We start from the raw sequence: 14,354 nt of genomic DNA, 5'->3' as shown, positions 1-14,354 counted from the left end.
AGCCATTTCTTGCAACCCTTCCCTCCCAAGCAAAGGTTCCACCGAGATCTGAACTCGGATCACTGGATACAAAGTCCAGAGTGCTAGACATTACACCATGGAACCATTTGTTGGTGTTTGGGATGACCACAGTTTGTCCATACACTGATAAGCTGCACGGAGCCAGGCGCTCGGGCACTAAGAGCTTGTAACCAAAACTCATCTGGCAGTGCCGAAACCCGGGATCGAACCAGGGACCTTTAGATCTTCAGTCTAACGCTCTCCCAACTGAGCTATTTCGGCTGGTGCAGTCAAAATCCTATTTTAAGAATGGAACCAAACCATGTGTTATGGTTAACTGCCAATGGCTTCATCATGCCATACAGTGGCCGATGATCAAGTGAGCAGCTATTAAACGCTAGCTGATAGTCCAAGTCATTGTAATTATAAAAGCAATTGATAAAGGACTGCCCCAGAACCTTGTTGTTCAGAAAGCTCATCCTAAGCACCCACGTGGAAGGGAACGAATGAACTCAGGGGCATGGATGGTTCAATGCAGATTTGCAGGTCCCACCGAGATTTGAACTCGGACCGCTGGATTCAGAGTCCAGAGTGCTAACCATTACACCATGGAACCAACCTGCACGCAGCGCCTTTTTGTGACCCACATGTCACTTCCAAATACTGAGAAACAGCAAAGAGGTCAGAGCGTAAGAGCTTGTAATCAAAGGTCACTAAACTGTGCTAACTCTTGTTTTGAAATCACACAAAGAAACTGGGCGGAGCTTTGGTTGTCTTGTGTAAGTAGAAGAAGACAAAGCTTATTGTAGAACCACGCCTCCGTAGCATGAGAAAGTGTGTTTGCTTCAGGTCAGCCAGTTTCCACATTTTTTCCTCTTGCAGAAGGATCTCCATCTGCCATCTGTGAGTAGTTCTTTTGTTTCCCACACAGTGACTCCAGCAAGCAATGGATGATGATTTTTATTCAAGTTTCTTTGCTTTAGAACCAGGCAAATGTAGGGACTTTGACATAGCCATTTCTTGCAACCCTTCCCTCCCAAGCAAAGGTTCCACCGAGATCTGAACTCGGATCACTGGATACAAAGTCCAGAGTGCTAGACATTACACCATGGAACCATTTGTTGGTGTTTGGGATGACCACAGTTTGTCCATACACTGATAAGCTGCACGGAGCCAGGCGCTCGGGCACTAAGAGCTTGTAACCAAAACTCATCTGGCAGTGCCGAAACCCGGGATCGAACCAGGGACCTTTAGATCTTCAGTCTAACGCTCTCCCAACTGAGCTATTTCGGCTGGTGCAGTCAAAATCCTATTTTAAGAATGGAACCAAACCATGTGTTATGGTTAACTGCCAATGGCTTCATCATGCCATACAGTGGCCGATGATCAAGTGAGCAGCTATTAAACGCTAGCTGATAGTCCAAGTCATTGTAATTATAAAAGCAATTGATAAAGAACTGCCCCAGAACCTTGTTGTTCAGAAAGCTCATCCTAAGCACCCACGTGGAAGGGAACGAATGAACTCAGGGGCATGGATGGTTCAATGCAGATTTGCAGGTCCCACCGAGATTTGAACTCGGATCGCTGGATTCAGAGTCCAGAGTGCTAACCATTACACCATGGAACCAACCTGCACGCAGCGCCTTTTTGTGACCCACATGTCACTTCCAAATACTGAGAAACAGCAAAGAGGTCAGAGCGTAAGAGCTTGTAATCAAAGGTCACTAAACTGTGCTAACTCTTGTTTTGAAATCACACAAAGAAACTGGGCGGAGCTTTGGTTGTCTTGTGTAAGTAGAAGAAGACAAAGCTTATTGTAGAACCACGCCTCCGTAGCATGAGAAAGTGTGTTTGCTTCAGGTCAGCCAGTTTCCACATTTTTTCCTCTTGCAGAAGGATCTCCATCTGCCATCTGTGAGTAGTTCTTTTGTTTCCCACACAGTGACTCCAGCAAGCAATGGATGATGATTTTTATTCAAGTTTCTTTGCTTTAGAACCAGGCAAATGTAGGGACTTTGACATAGCCATTTCTTGCAACCCTTCCCTCCCAAGCAAAGGTTCCACCGAGATCTGAACTCGGATCACTGGATACAAAGTCCAGAGTGCTAGACATTACACCATGGAACCATTTGTTGGTGTTTGGGATGACCACAGTTTGTCCATACACTGATAAGCTGCACGGAGCCAGGCGCTCGGGCAATAACCATTACACCATGGAACCAACCTGCATGCAGCGCCTTTTTGTGACCCACATGTCACTTCCAAATACTGACAAACAGCAAAGAGGTCAGAGCATAAGAGCTTGTAATCAAAGGTCACTAAACTGTGCTAACTCTTGTTTTGAAATCACACAAAGAAACTGGGCGGAGCTTTTGTTGTCTTGTGTAAGTAGAAGAAGACAAAGCTTATTGTAGAACCACGCCTCCGTAGCATGAGAAAGTGTGTTTGCTTCAGGTCAGCCAGTTTCCATATTTTTTCCTCTTGCAGAAGGATCTCCATCTGCCATCTGTGAGTAGTTCTTTTGTTTCCCACACAGTGACTCCAGCAAGCAATTGATGATGATTTTTATTCAAGTTTCTTTGCTTTAGAACCAGTCAAATGTAGGGACTTTGACATAGCCATTTCTTGCAACCCTTCCCTCCCAAGCAAAGGTTCCACCGAGATCTGAACTCGGATCACTGGATACAAAGTCCAGAGTGCTAGACATTACACCATGGAACCATTTGTTGGTGTTTGGGATGACCACAGTTTGTCCATACACTGATAAGCTGCACGGAGCCAGGCACTCGGGCACTAAGAGCTTGTAACCAAAACTCATCTGGCAGTGCCGAAACCCGGGATCGAACCAGGGACCTTTAGATCTTCAGTCTAACGCTCTCCCAACTGAGCTATTTCGGCTGGTGCAGTCAAAATCCTATTTTAAGAATGGAACCAAACCATGTGTTATGGTTAACTGCCAATGGCTTCATCATGCCATACAGTGGCCGATGATCAAGTGAGCAGCTATTAAACGCTAGCTGATAGTCCAAGTCATTGTAATTATAAAAGCAATTGATAAAGAACTGCCCCAGAACCTTGTTGTTCAGAAAGCTCATCCTAAGCACCCACGTGGAAGGGAACGAATGAACTCAGGGGCTTGGATGGTTCAGTGCAGATTTGCAGGTCCCACCGAGATTTGAACTCGGATCGCTGGATTCAGAGTCCAGAGTGCTAACCATTACACCATGGAACCAACCTGCACGTAGCGCCTTTTTGTGACCCACATGTCACTTCCAAATACTGAGAAACAGCAAAGAGGTCAGAGCGTAAGAGCTTGTAATCAAAGGTCACTAAACTGTGCTAACTCTTGTTTTGAAATCACACAAAGAAACTGGGCGGAGCTTTGGTTGTCTTGTGTAAGTAGAAGAAGACAAAGCTTATTGTAGAACCACGCCTCCGTAGCATGAGAAAGTGTGTTTGCTTCAGGTCAGCCAGTTTCCACATTTTTTCCTCTTGCAGAAGGATCTCCATCTGCCATCTGTGAGTAGTTCTTTTGTTTCCCACACAGTGACTCCAGCAAGCAATGGATGATGATTTTTATTCAAGTTTCTTTGCTTTAGAACTAGGCAAATGTAGGGACTTTGACTTAGCCATTTCTTGCAACCCTTCCCTCCCAAGCAAAGGTTCCACCGAGATCTGAACTCGGATCACTGGATACAAAGTCCAGAGTGCTAGACATTACACCATGGAACCATTTGTTGGTGTTTGGGATGACCACAGTTTGTCCATACACTGATAAGCTGCACGGAGCCAGGCGCTCGGGCACTAAGAGCTTGTAACCAAAACTCATCTGGCAGTGCCGAAACCCGGGATCGAACCAGGGACCTTTAGATCTTCAGTCTAACGCTCTCCCAACTGAGCTATTTCGGCTGGTGCAGTCAAAATCCTATTTTAAGAATGGAACCAAACCATGTGTTATGGTTAACTGCCAATGCCATACAGTGGCCGATGATCAAGTGAGCAGCTATTAAACGCTAGCTAATAGTCCAAGTCATTGTAATTATAAAAGCAATTGATAAAGAACTGCCCCAGAACCTTGTTGTTCAGAAAGCTCATCCTAAGCACCCACGTGGAAGGGCACGAATGAACTCAGGGGCTTGGATGGTTCAATGCAGATTTGCAGGTTCCACCGAGATCTGAACTCGGATCACTGGATACAGAGTCCAGAGTGCTAACCATTACACCATGGAACCAGTATGCACGCAGCGCCTTTTTGTGACCCACATGTTACTTCCAAATACTGACAAACAGCAAACAGGTCAGAGCGTGAGAGCTTGTAATCAAAGGTCACTAAACTGTGCTAACTCTTGTTTTGAAATCACACAAAGAAAATGGGTGGAGCTTTTGGTGTCTTGTGTGAGTAGAATTAGACAAGGCTTATTGTAGAACCACGCCTCCGTAGCATGAGAAACTGTGTTTGCTTCAGGTCAGTCAGTTTCCTCATTTTTACCTCTTGCAGAAGGATCTCCATCTGCCATCTGTGAGTAGTTCTTTTGTTTCCCACACAGTGACTCCAGCAAGCAATTAATGATGATTTCTATTCAAGTTTCTTTGCTTTAGAACCAGCCAAAAACAGGGACATTGTCATTTCTTGCAACCCTCCCCACCCACACGCAGGTTCCACCGAGATTTGAACTCGGATCACTGGATTCAAAGTCCAGAGTGCTAACCATTACACCATGGAACCATTTGTTGTTGTTTGGGGTGACCACAGTTTGTCCATACACTACAAGCTCTAAGAGCTTGTAACCAAAACTCATCTGGCAGTGCCGAAACCCGGGACCTTTAGATCTTCAGTCTAACGCTCTCCCAACTGAGCTATTTCGGCTGGCCCAGTTAAATTCCTATTTTAAGAATGGAACCAAACTATGTGGTATGGTTAACTGCCAATGGCTTCATCATGCCATACAGTGGCCGATGATCAAGTGAGCAGCTATGAATTGCTAGCTAATAGTCCAAGTCATTGTAATTATAAAAGCAATTGATAAAGAACTGCCCCAGAACCTTGTTGTTCAGAAAGCTCATCCTAAGCACGCTTGCGGAGAGACACAAATAAACTGGGTGGCTTGCATGCTTCAATGCAGATTTGCAGGTCCCACCGAGATTTGAACTCGGATCGCTGGATTCAGAGTCCAGAGTGCTAACCATTACACCATGGAACCATTTGTAGGTGTTTGGGGTGACCACAGTTTGTCCATACACTGACAAACTGCACAGAACCAGGCGCTCGGGCACTAAATGCTTGTAACCAAAACTCGTCTGGCAGTGCCGAAACCCGGGATCAAACCAGGGACCGAACCAGTGACCTTTAGATCTTCAGTCTAACGCTCTTCCAACCTGCATGCAACTCCTTTTTGTGACCCACATGTTACTTCCAAATACTGACGGACAGCAAACAGGTCAGAGAGTAAGAGCTTGTAATCAAAAGTCACTAAACTGTGCTAACTCTTGTTTTGAAGTCACACAAAGAAAATGGGCGGAGCTTTTGGTGTCTTGTGTGAGTAGAATTAGACAAAGCTTATTGTAGAACCACGCCTTCGTAGCATGAGAAAGTGTATTTGCTTCAGGTCAGTCAGTTTCCTCCTTTTTCCCTCCTGCAGAAGGATCTCCATCTGCCATCTGTGAGTAGTTCTTTTGTTTCCCACACAGTGACTCCAGCAAGCAATTAATGATGATTTCTATTCAAGTTTCTTTGCTTTAGAACCAGCCAAAAACGGGGACATTGTCATTTCTTGCAACCCTCCCCACCCACGCGCAGGTTCCACCGAGATTTGAACTCGGATCACTGGATTCAAAGTCCAGAGTGCTAACCATTTGTTGGTGTTTGGGGTGACCACAGTTTGTCCATACCCTGACAAACTGCACGGGACCAGGCCCTCGGGCTCTAAGAGCTTGTAACCAAAACTCATCTGGCAGTGCCGAAACCCGGGATCGAACCAGGGACCTTTAGATCTTCAGTCTAACGCTCTCCCAACTGAGCTATTTTGGCTGGCCCAGTTAAATTCCTATTTTAAGAATGGAACCAAACTATGTGGTATGGTTAACTGCCAATGGCTTCATCATGCCATACAGTGGCCGATGATCAAGTGAGCAGCTATGAATTGCTAGCTAATAGTCCAAGTCATTGTAATTATAAAAGCAATTGATAAAGAACTGCCCCAGAACCTTGTTGTTCAAAAAGCTCATCCTAAGCACGCGGAGGGCCACGAATAAACTGAGGAGCTTGCACGCTTCAATGCAGATTTGCAGGTCCCACAGAGATTTGAACTCGGATCGCTGGATTCAGAGTCCAGAGTGCTAACCATTACACCATGGAACCAATTTCCACGCAGCGCCTTTTTGTGACCCACATGTTACTTCCAAATACTGACAAACAGCAAACAGGTCAGAGCGTGAGAGCTTGTAATCAAAGGTCACTAAACTGTGCGAACTCTTGTTTTGAAATCACACAAAGAAACTGGGCGGAGCTTTTGTTGTCTTCTGTAAGTAGAAGAAGACAAGGCTTATTGTAGAACCACGCCTCCGTAGCATGAGAAACTGTGTTCGCTTCAGATCAGCCAGTTTCCTCATTTTTACCACTTGCAGAAGGATCTCCATCTGCCATCTGTGAGTAGTTCTTTTGTTTTCCACACAGTGACTCCAGCAAGCAATTAATGATGATTTTTATTCAAGTTTCTTTGCTTTAGAACGAGCCAAAAACGGGGACATTGTCATTTCTTGCAACCCTCCCCACCCACGCGCAGGTTCCACCGAGATTTGAACTCGGATCACTGGATTCAAAGTCCAGAGTGCTAACCATTACACCATGGAACCATTTGTAGGTGTTTGAGGTGACCACAGTTTGTCCATACACTGACAAACTGCACAGAACCAGGCGCTCGGGCACTAAATGCTTGTAACCAAAACTCGTCTGGCAGTGCCGAAACCCGGGATCAAACCAGGGACCGAACCAGGGACCTTTAGATCTTCAGTCTAACGCTCTCCCAACCTGCATGCAACTCCTTTTTGTGACCCACATGTTACTTCCAAATACTGACGGACAGCAAACAGGTCAGAGAGTAAGAGCTTGTAATCAAAAGTCACTAAACTGTGCTAACTCTTGTTTTGAAGTCACACAAAGAAAATGGGCGGAGCTTTTGGTGTCTTGTGTGAGTAGAATTAGACAAAGCTTATTGTAGAACCACGCCTTCGTAGCATGAGAAAGTGTATTTGCTTCAGGTCAGTCAGTTTCCTCATTTTTCCCTCCTGCAGAAGGATCTCCATCTGCCATCTGTGAGTAGTTCTTTTGTTTCCCACACAGTGACTCCAGCAAGCAATTAATGATGATTTCTATTCAAGTTTCTTTGCTTTAGAACCAGCCAAAAATGGGGACATTGTCATTTCTTGCAACCCTCCCCACCCACGCGAAGGTTCCACCGAGATTTGAACTCGGATCACTGGATTCAAAGTCCAGAGTGCTAACCATTTGTTGGTGTTTGGGGTGACCACAGTTTGTCCATACCCTGACAAACTGCACGGGACCAGGCCCTCGGGCTCTAAGAGCTTGTAACCAAAACTCATCTGGCAGTGCCGAAACCCGGGATCGAACCAGGGACCTTTAGATCTTCAGTCTAACGCTCTCCCAACTGAGCTATTTCGGCTGGTGCAGTCAAATTCCTATTTTAAGAATGGAACCAAACCATGTGTTATGGTTAACTGCCAATGGTTTCATCATGCCATACAGTGGCCGATGATCAAGTGAGCAGCTATTAAACGCTAGCTTATAGTCCAAGTCATTGTAATTATAAAAGCAATTGATAAAGAACTGCCCCAGAACCTTGTTGTTCAGAAACCTCATCCTAAGCACCCACGTGGAAAGGCACGAATGAACTCAGGGGCTTGGATGGTTCAATGCAGATTTGCAGGTCCCACCGAGATTTGAACTCAGATCGCTGGATTCAGAGTCCAGAGTGAAGACAAAGCTTATTGTAGAACCACGCCTCCGTAGCATGAGAAAGTGCGTTTGCTTCAGGTCAGCAATTTTCCACATTTTTTCCTCTTGCAGAAGGATCTCCATCTGCCATCTGTGAGTAGTTCTTTTGTTTCCCACACAGTGACTCCAGCAATCAATTGATGATGATTTTTATTCAAGTTTCTTTGCTTTAGAACCAGGCAAATGTAGGGACTTTGACATAGCCATTTCTTGCAACCCTTCCCTCCCAAGCAAAGGTTCCACCGAGATCTGAACTCGGATCACTGGATACAAAGTCCAGAGTGCTAGACATTACACCATGGAACCATTTATTGGTGTTTGGGATGACCACAGTTTGTCCATACACTGATAAGCTGCACGGAGCCAGGCGCTCGGGCACTAACCATTAAACCATTGAACCAACCTGCATGCAGCGCCTTTTTGTGACCCACATGTCACTTCCAAATACTGACAAACAGCAAAGAGGTCAGAGCGTAAGAGCTTGTAATCAAAGGTCACTAAACTGTGCTAACTCTTGTTTTGAAATCACACAAAGAAACTGGGCGGAGTTTTTTTTGTCTTGTGTAAGTAGAAGAAGACAAAGCTTATTGTAGAACCACGCCTCCGTAGCATGAAAAAGTGTGTTTGCTTCAGATCAGCCAGTTTCCACATTTTTTCCTCTTGCAGAAGGATCTCCATCTGCCATCTGTGAGTAGTTCTTTTGTTTCCCACACAGTGACTCCAGCAAGCAATGGATGATGATTTTTATTCAAGTTTCTTTGCTTTAGAACCAGGCAAATGTAGGGACTTTGACATAGCCATTTCTTGCAACCCTTCCCTCCCAAGCAAAGGTTCCACCGAGATCTGAACTCGGATCACTGGATACAAAGTCCAGAGTGCTAGACATTACACCATGGAACCATTTGTTGGTGTTTGGGATGACCACAGTTTGTCCATACACTGATAAGCTGCACGGAGCCAGGCGCTCGGGCACTAAGAGCTTGTAACCAAAAGTCATCTGGCAGTGCCGAAACCCGGGATCGAACCAGGGACCTTTAGATCTTCAGTCTAACGCTCTCCCAACTGAGCTATTTCGGCTGGTGCAGTCAAATTCCTATTTTAAGAATGGAACCAAACCATGTGTTATGGTTAACTGCCAATGGTTTCATCATGCCATACAGTGGCCGATGATCAAGTGAGCAGCTATTAAACGCTAGCTTATAGTCCAAGTCATTGTAATTATAAAAGCAATTGATAAAGAACTGCCCCAGAACCTTGTTGTTCAGAAACCTCATCCTAAGCACCCACGTGGAAAGGCACGAATGAACTCAGGGGCTTGGATGGTTCAATGCAGATTTGCAGGTCCCACCGAGATTTGAACTCAGATCGCTGGATTCAGAGTCCAGAGTGAAGACAAAGCTTATTGTAGAACCACGCCTCCGGAGCATGAGAAAGTGCGTTTGCTTCAGGTCAGCAATTTTCCACATTTTTTCCTCTTGCAGAAGGATCTCCATCTGCCATCTGTGAGTAGTTCTTTTGTTTCCCACACAGTGACTCCAGCAAGCAATTGATGATGATTTTTATTCAAGTTTCTTTGCTTTAGAACCAGGCAAATGTAGGGACTTTGACATAGCCATTTCTTGCAACCCTTCCCTCCCAAGCAAAGGTTCCACCGAGATCTGAACTCGGATCACTGGATACAAATTCCAGAGTGCTAGACATTACACCATGGAACCATTTATTGGTGTTTGGGATGACCACAGTTTGTCCATACACTGATAAGCTCCACGGAGCCAGGCGCTCGGGCACTAACCATTACACCATGGAACCAACCTGCATGCAGCGCCTTTTTGTGACCCACATGTTACTTCCAAATACTGACGGACAGCAAACAGGTAAGAGAGTAAGAGCTTGTAATCAAAGGTCACTAAACTGTGCTAACTCTTGTTTTGAAATCACACAAAGAAACTAGGCGGAGCTTTTGTTGTCTTGTGTAAGTAGAAGAAGACAAGGCTTATTGTAGAACCACGCCTCCGTAGCATGAGAAAGTGTGTTCGCTTCAGGTCAGCCAGTTTCCTCATTTTTACCACTTGCAGAAGGATCTCCATCTGCCATCTGTGAGTAGTTCTTTTGTTTTCCACACAGTGACTCCAGCAAGCAATTAATGATGATTTTTATTCAAGTTTCTTTGCTTTAGAACCAGCCAAAAGTGGGGACATTGACATTTCTTGCAACCCTCCCCACCCACACGCAGGTTCCACCGAGATTTGAACTCGGATCACTGGATTCAAAGTCCAGAGTGCTAACCATTACACCATGGAACCATTTGTAGGTGTTTGGGGTGACCACAGTTTGTCCATACACTGACAAACTGCACAGAACCAGGCGCTCGGGCACTAAATTCTTGTAACCAAAACTCGTCTGGCAGTGCCGAAACCCGGGATCAAACCAGGGACCGAACCAGGGACCTTTAGATCTTTAGTCTAACGCTCTCCCAACCTGCATGCAACTCCTTTTTGTGACCCACATGTTACTTCCAAATACTGACGGACAGCAAACAGGTCAGAGAGTAAGAGCTTGTAATCAAAAGTCACTAAACTGTGCTAACTCTAGTTTTGAAGTCACACAAAGAAAATGGGCGGAGCTTTTGGTGTCTTGTGTGAGTAGAATTAGACAAAGCTTATTGTAGAACCACGCCTTCGTAGCATGAGAAAGTGTATTTGCTTCAGGTCAGTCAGTTTCCTCCTTTTTCCCTCCTGCAGAAGGATCTCCATCTGCCATCTGTGAGTAGTTCTTTTGTTTCCCACACAGTGACTCCAGCAAGCAATTAATGATGATTTCTATTCAAGTTTCTTTGCTTTAGAACCAGCCAAAAACGGGGACATTGTCATTTCTTGCAACCCTCCCCACCCACGCGCAGGTTCCACCGAGATTTGAACTCGGATCACTGGATTCAAAGTCCAGAGTGCTAACCATTTGTTGGTGTTTGGGGTGACCACAGTTTGTCCATACCCTGACAAACTGCACGGGACCAGGCCCTCGGGCTCTAAGAGCTTGTAACCAAAACTCATCTGGCAGTGCCGAAACCCGGGATCGAACCAGGGACCTTTAGATCTTCAGTCTAACGCTCTCCCAACTGAGCTATTTTGGCTGGCCCAGTTAAATTCCTATTTTAAGAATGGAACCAATCTATGTGGTATGGTTAACTGCCAATGGCTTCATCATGCCATACAGTGGCCGATGATCAAGTGAGCAGCTATGAATTGCTAGCTAATAGTCCAAGTCATTGTAATTATAAAAGCAATTGATAAAGAACTGGCCCAGAACCTTGTTGTTCAGAAAGCTCATCTTAAGCACGCTTGCGGAGAGACACAAATAAACTGGGTGGCTTGCATGCTTCAATGCAGATTTGCAGGTCCTACCGAAATTTGAACTCGGATCGCTGGATTCAGAGTCCAGAGTGCTAACCATTACACCATGGAACCAATTTCCACGCAGCGCCTTTTTGTGACCCACATGTTGCTTCCAAATACTGACAAACAGCAAACAGGTCAGAGCGTGAGAGCTTGTAATCAAAGGTCACTAAACTGTGCTAACTCTTGTTTTGAAATCACACAAAGAAACTGGGCGGAGCTTTTGTTGTCTTGTGTAAGTAGAAGAAGACAAGGCTTATTGTAGAACCACGCCTCCGTAGCATGAGAAACTGTGTTCGCTTCAGATCAGCCAGTTTCCTCATTTTTACCACTTGCAGAAGGATCTCCATCTGCCATCTGTGAGTAGTTCTTTTGTTTTCCACACAGTGACTCCAGCAAGCAATTAATGATGATTTTTATTCAAGTTTCTTTGCTTTAGAACGAGCCAAAAACGGGGACATTGTCATTTCTTGCAACCCTCCCCACCCACGCGCAGGTTCCACCGAGATTTGAACTCGGATCACTGGATTCAAAGTCCAGAGTGCTAACCATTACACCATGGAACCATTTGTAGGTGTTTGAGGTGACCACAGTTTGTCCATACACTGACAAACTGCACAGAACCAGGCGCTCGGGCACTAAATGCTTGTAACCAAAACTCGTCTGGCAGTGCCGAAACCCGGGATCAAACCAGGGACCGAACCAGGGACCTTTAGATCTTCAGTCTAACGCTCTCCCAACCTGCATGCAACTCCTTTTTGTGACCCACATGTTACTTCCAAATACTGACGGACAGCAAACAGGTCAGAGAGTAAGAGCTTGTAATCAAAAGTCACTAAACTGTGCTAACTCTTGTTTTGAAGTCACACAAAGAAAATGGGCGGAGCTTTTGGTGTCTTGTGTGAGTAGAATTAGACAAAGCTTATTGTAGAACCACGCCTTCGTAGCATGAGAAAGTGTATTTGCTTCAGGTCAGTCAGTTTCCTCATTTTTCCCTCCTGCAGAAGGATCTCCATCTGCCATCTGTGAGTAGTTCTTTTGTTTCCCACACAGTGACTCCAGCAAGCAATTAATGATGATTTCTATTCAAGTTTCTTTGCTTTAGAACCAGCCAAAAATGGGGACATTGTCATTTCTTGCAACCCTCCCCACCCACGCGAAGGTTCCACCGAGATTTGAACTCGGATCACTGGATTCAAAGTCCAGAGTGCTAACCATTTGTTGGTGTTTGGGGTGACCACAGTTTGTCCATACCCTGACAAACTGCACGGGACCAGGCCCTCGGGCTCTAAGAGCTTGTAACCAAAACTCATCTGGCAGTGCCGAAACCCGGGATCGAACCAGGGACCTTTAGATCTTCAGTCTAACGCTCTCCCAACTGAGCTATTTCGGCTGGTGCAGTCAAATTCCTATTTTAAGAATGGAACCAAACCATGTGTTATGGTTAACTGCCAATGGTTTCATCATGCCATACAGTGGCCGATGATCAAGTGAGCAGCTATTAAACGCTAGCTTATAGTCCAAGTCATTGTAATTATAAAAGCAATTGATAAAGAACTGCCCCAGAACCTTGTTGTTCAGAAACCTCATCCTAAGCACCCACGTGGAAAGGCACGAATGAACTCAGGGGCTTGGATGGTTCAATGCAGATTTGCAGGTCCCACCGAGATTTGAACTCAGATCGCTGGATTCAGAGTCCAGAGTGAAGACAAAGCTTATTGTAGAACCACGCCTCCGTAGCATGAGAAAGTGCGTTTGCTTCAGGTCAGCAATTTTCCACATTTTTTCCTCTTGCAGAAGGATCTCCATCTGCCATCTGTGAGTAGTTCTTTTGTTTCCCACACAGTGACTCCAGCAAGCAATTGATGATGATTTTTATTCAAGTTTCTTTGCTTTAGAACCAGGCAAATGTAGGGACTTTGACATAGCCATTTCTTGCAACCCTTCCCTCCCAAGCAAAGGTTCCACCGAGATCTGAACTCGGATCACTGGATACAAAGTCCAGAGTGCTAGACATTACACCATGGAACCATTTATTGGTGTTTGGGATGACCACAGTTTGTCCATACACTGATAAGCTGCACGGAGCCAGGCGCTCGGGCACTAACCATTAAACCATTGAACCAACCTGCATGCAGCGCCTTTTTGTGACCCACATGTCACTTCCAAATACTGACAAACAGCAAAGAGGTCAGAGCGTAAGAGCTTGTAATCAAAGGTCACTAAACTGTGCTAACTCTTGTTTTGAAATCACACAAAGAAACTGGGCGGAGTTTTTTTTGTCTTGTGTAAGTAGAAGAAGACAAAGCTTATTGTAGAACCACGCCTCCGTAGCATGAAAAAGTGTGTTTGCTTCAGATCAGCCAGTTTCCACATTTTTTCCTCTTGCAGAAGGATCTCTATCTGCCATCTGTGAGTAGTTCTTTTGTTTCCCACACAGTGACTCCAGCAAGCAATGGATGATGATTTTTATTCAAGTTTCTTTGCTTTAGAACCAGGCAAATGTAGGGACTTTGACATAGCCATTTCTTGCAACCCTTCCCTCCCAAGCAAAGGTTCCACCGAGATCTGAACTCGGATCACTGGATACAAAGTCCAGAGTGCTAGACATTACACCATGGAACCATTTGTTGGTGTTTGGGATGACCACAGTTTGTCCATACACTGATAAGCTGCACGGAGCCAGGCGCTCGGGCACTAAGAGCTTGTAACCAAAAGTCATCTGGCAGTGCCGAAACCCGGGATCGAACCAGGGACCTTTAGATCTTCAGTCTAACGCTCTCCCAACTGAGCTATTTCGGCTGGTGCAGTCAAATTCCTATTTTAAGAATGGAACCAAACCATGTGTTATGGTTAACTGCCAATGGTTTCATCATGCCATACAGTGGCCGATGATCAAGTGAGCAGCTATTAAACGCTAGCTTATAGTCCAAGTCATTGTAATTATAAAA

General features: G+C 45.2%; 16 non-coding genes across 16 annotated transcripts; all 16 read right to left on the bottom strand.

Moving 5' to 3' along the window:
- Window positions 1-209: 209 nt before the first annotated feature.
- Window positions 210-282, bottom strand: trnaf-gaa (transfer RNA phenylalanine (anticodon GAA)). The gene has a single exon. It is a non-coding gene; the product is annotated as a tRNA-Phe (tRNA).
- Window positions 283-544: 262 nt separating this feature from the next.
- On the bottom strand, window positions 545-616 carry trnaq-cug (transfer RNA glutamine (anticodon CUG)). The gene has a single exon. It is a non-coding gene; the product is annotated as a tRNA-Gln (tRNA).
- Window positions 617-1,220: 604 nt separating this feature from the next.
- Window positions 1,221-1,293, bottom strand: trnaf-gaa (transfer RNA phenylalanine (anticodon GAA)). The gene has a single exon. It is a non-coding gene; the product is annotated as a tRNA-Phe (tRNA).
- Window positions 1,294-1,555: 262 nt separating this feature from the next.
- On the bottom strand, window positions 1,556-1,627 carry trnaq-cug (transfer RNA glutamine (anticodon CUG)). The gene has a single exon. It is a non-coding gene; the product is annotated as a tRNA-Gln (tRNA).
- A 1,198-nt stretch (window positions 1,628-2,825) lies between these two features.
- Window positions 2,826-2,898, bottom strand: trnaf-gaa (transfer RNA phenylalanine (anticodon GAA)). The gene has a single exon. It is a non-coding gene; the product is annotated as a tRNA-Phe (tRNA).
- Window positions 2,899-3,160: 262 nt separating this feature from the next.
- trnaq-cug (transfer RNA glutamine (anticodon CUG)) lies at window positions 3,161-3,232 on the bottom strand. Its single transcript has one exon. It is a non-coding gene; the product is annotated as a tRNA-Gln (tRNA).
- Window positions 3,233-3,836: 604 nt separating this feature from the next.
- Window positions 3,837-3,909, bottom strand: trnaf-gaa (transfer RNA phenylalanine (anticodon GAA)). Its single transcript has one exon. It is a non-coding gene; the product is annotated as a tRNA-Phe (tRNA).
- A 745-nt stretch (window positions 3,910-4,654) lies between these two features.
- Window positions 4,655-4,726, bottom strand: trnaq-uug (transfer RNA glutamine (anticodon UUG)). Its single transcript has one exon. It is a non-coding gene; the product is annotated as a tRNA-Gln (tRNA).
- A 403-nt stretch (window positions 4,727-5,129) lies between these two features.
- Window positions 5,130-5,201, bottom strand: trnaq-cug (transfer RNA glutamine (anticodon CUG)). Its single transcript has one exon. It is a non-coding gene; the product is annotated as a tRNA-Gln (tRNA).
- A 1,579-nt stretch (window positions 5,202-6,780) lies between these two features.
- trnaq-uug (transfer RNA glutamine (anticodon UUG)) lies at window positions 6,781-6,852 on the bottom strand. Its single transcript has one exon. It is a non-coding gene; the product is annotated as a tRNA-Gln (tRNA).
- A 754-nt stretch (window positions 6,853-7,606) lies between these two features.
- trnaf-gaa (transfer RNA phenylalanine (anticodon GAA)) lies at window positions 7,607-7,679 on the bottom strand. The gene has a single exon. It is a non-coding gene; the product is annotated as a tRNA-Phe (tRNA).
- A 1,336-nt stretch (window positions 7,680-9,015) lies between these two features.
- On the bottom strand, window positions 9,016-9,088 carry trnaf-gaa (transfer RNA phenylalanine (anticodon GAA)). The gene has a single exon. It is a non-coding gene; the product is annotated as a tRNA-Phe (tRNA).
- Window positions 9,089-10,242: 1,154 nt separating this feature from the next.
- trnaq-uug (transfer RNA glutamine (anticodon UUG)) lies at window positions 10,243-10,314 on the bottom strand. The gene has a single exon. It is a non-coding gene; the product is annotated as a tRNA-Gln (tRNA).
- Window positions 10,315-11,897: 1,583 nt separating this feature from the next.
- trnaq-uug (transfer RNA glutamine (anticodon UUG)) lies at window positions 11,898-11,969 on the bottom strand. Its single transcript has one exon. It is a non-coding gene; the product is annotated as a tRNA-Gln (tRNA).
- A 754-nt stretch (window positions 11,970-12,723) lies between these two features.
- Window positions 12,724-12,796, bottom strand: trnaf-gaa (transfer RNA phenylalanine (anticodon GAA)). Its single transcript has one exon. It is a non-coding gene; the product is annotated as a tRNA-Phe (tRNA).
- A 1,336-nt stretch (window positions 12,797-14,132) lies between these two features.
- trnaf-gaa (transfer RNA phenylalanine (anticodon GAA)) lies at window positions 14,133-14,205 on the bottom strand. The gene has a single exon. It is a non-coding gene; the product is annotated as a tRNA-Phe (tRNA).
- Between the last annotated feature and the right edge of the window lie 149 nt (window positions 14,206-14,354).

The sequence above is a fragment of the Clarias gariepinus genome, chromosome 15 (genome assembly GCF_024256425.1).
Source record: "Clarias gariepinus isolate MV-2021 ecotype Netherlands chromosome 15, CGAR_prim_01v2, whole genome shotgun sequence".
Lineage (NCBI taxonomy): Eukaryota > Metazoa > Chordata > Actinopteri > Siluriformes > Clariidae > Clarias > Clarias gariepinus.
This window is presented reverse-complemented; position numbering and strand designations above follow the sequence as displayed.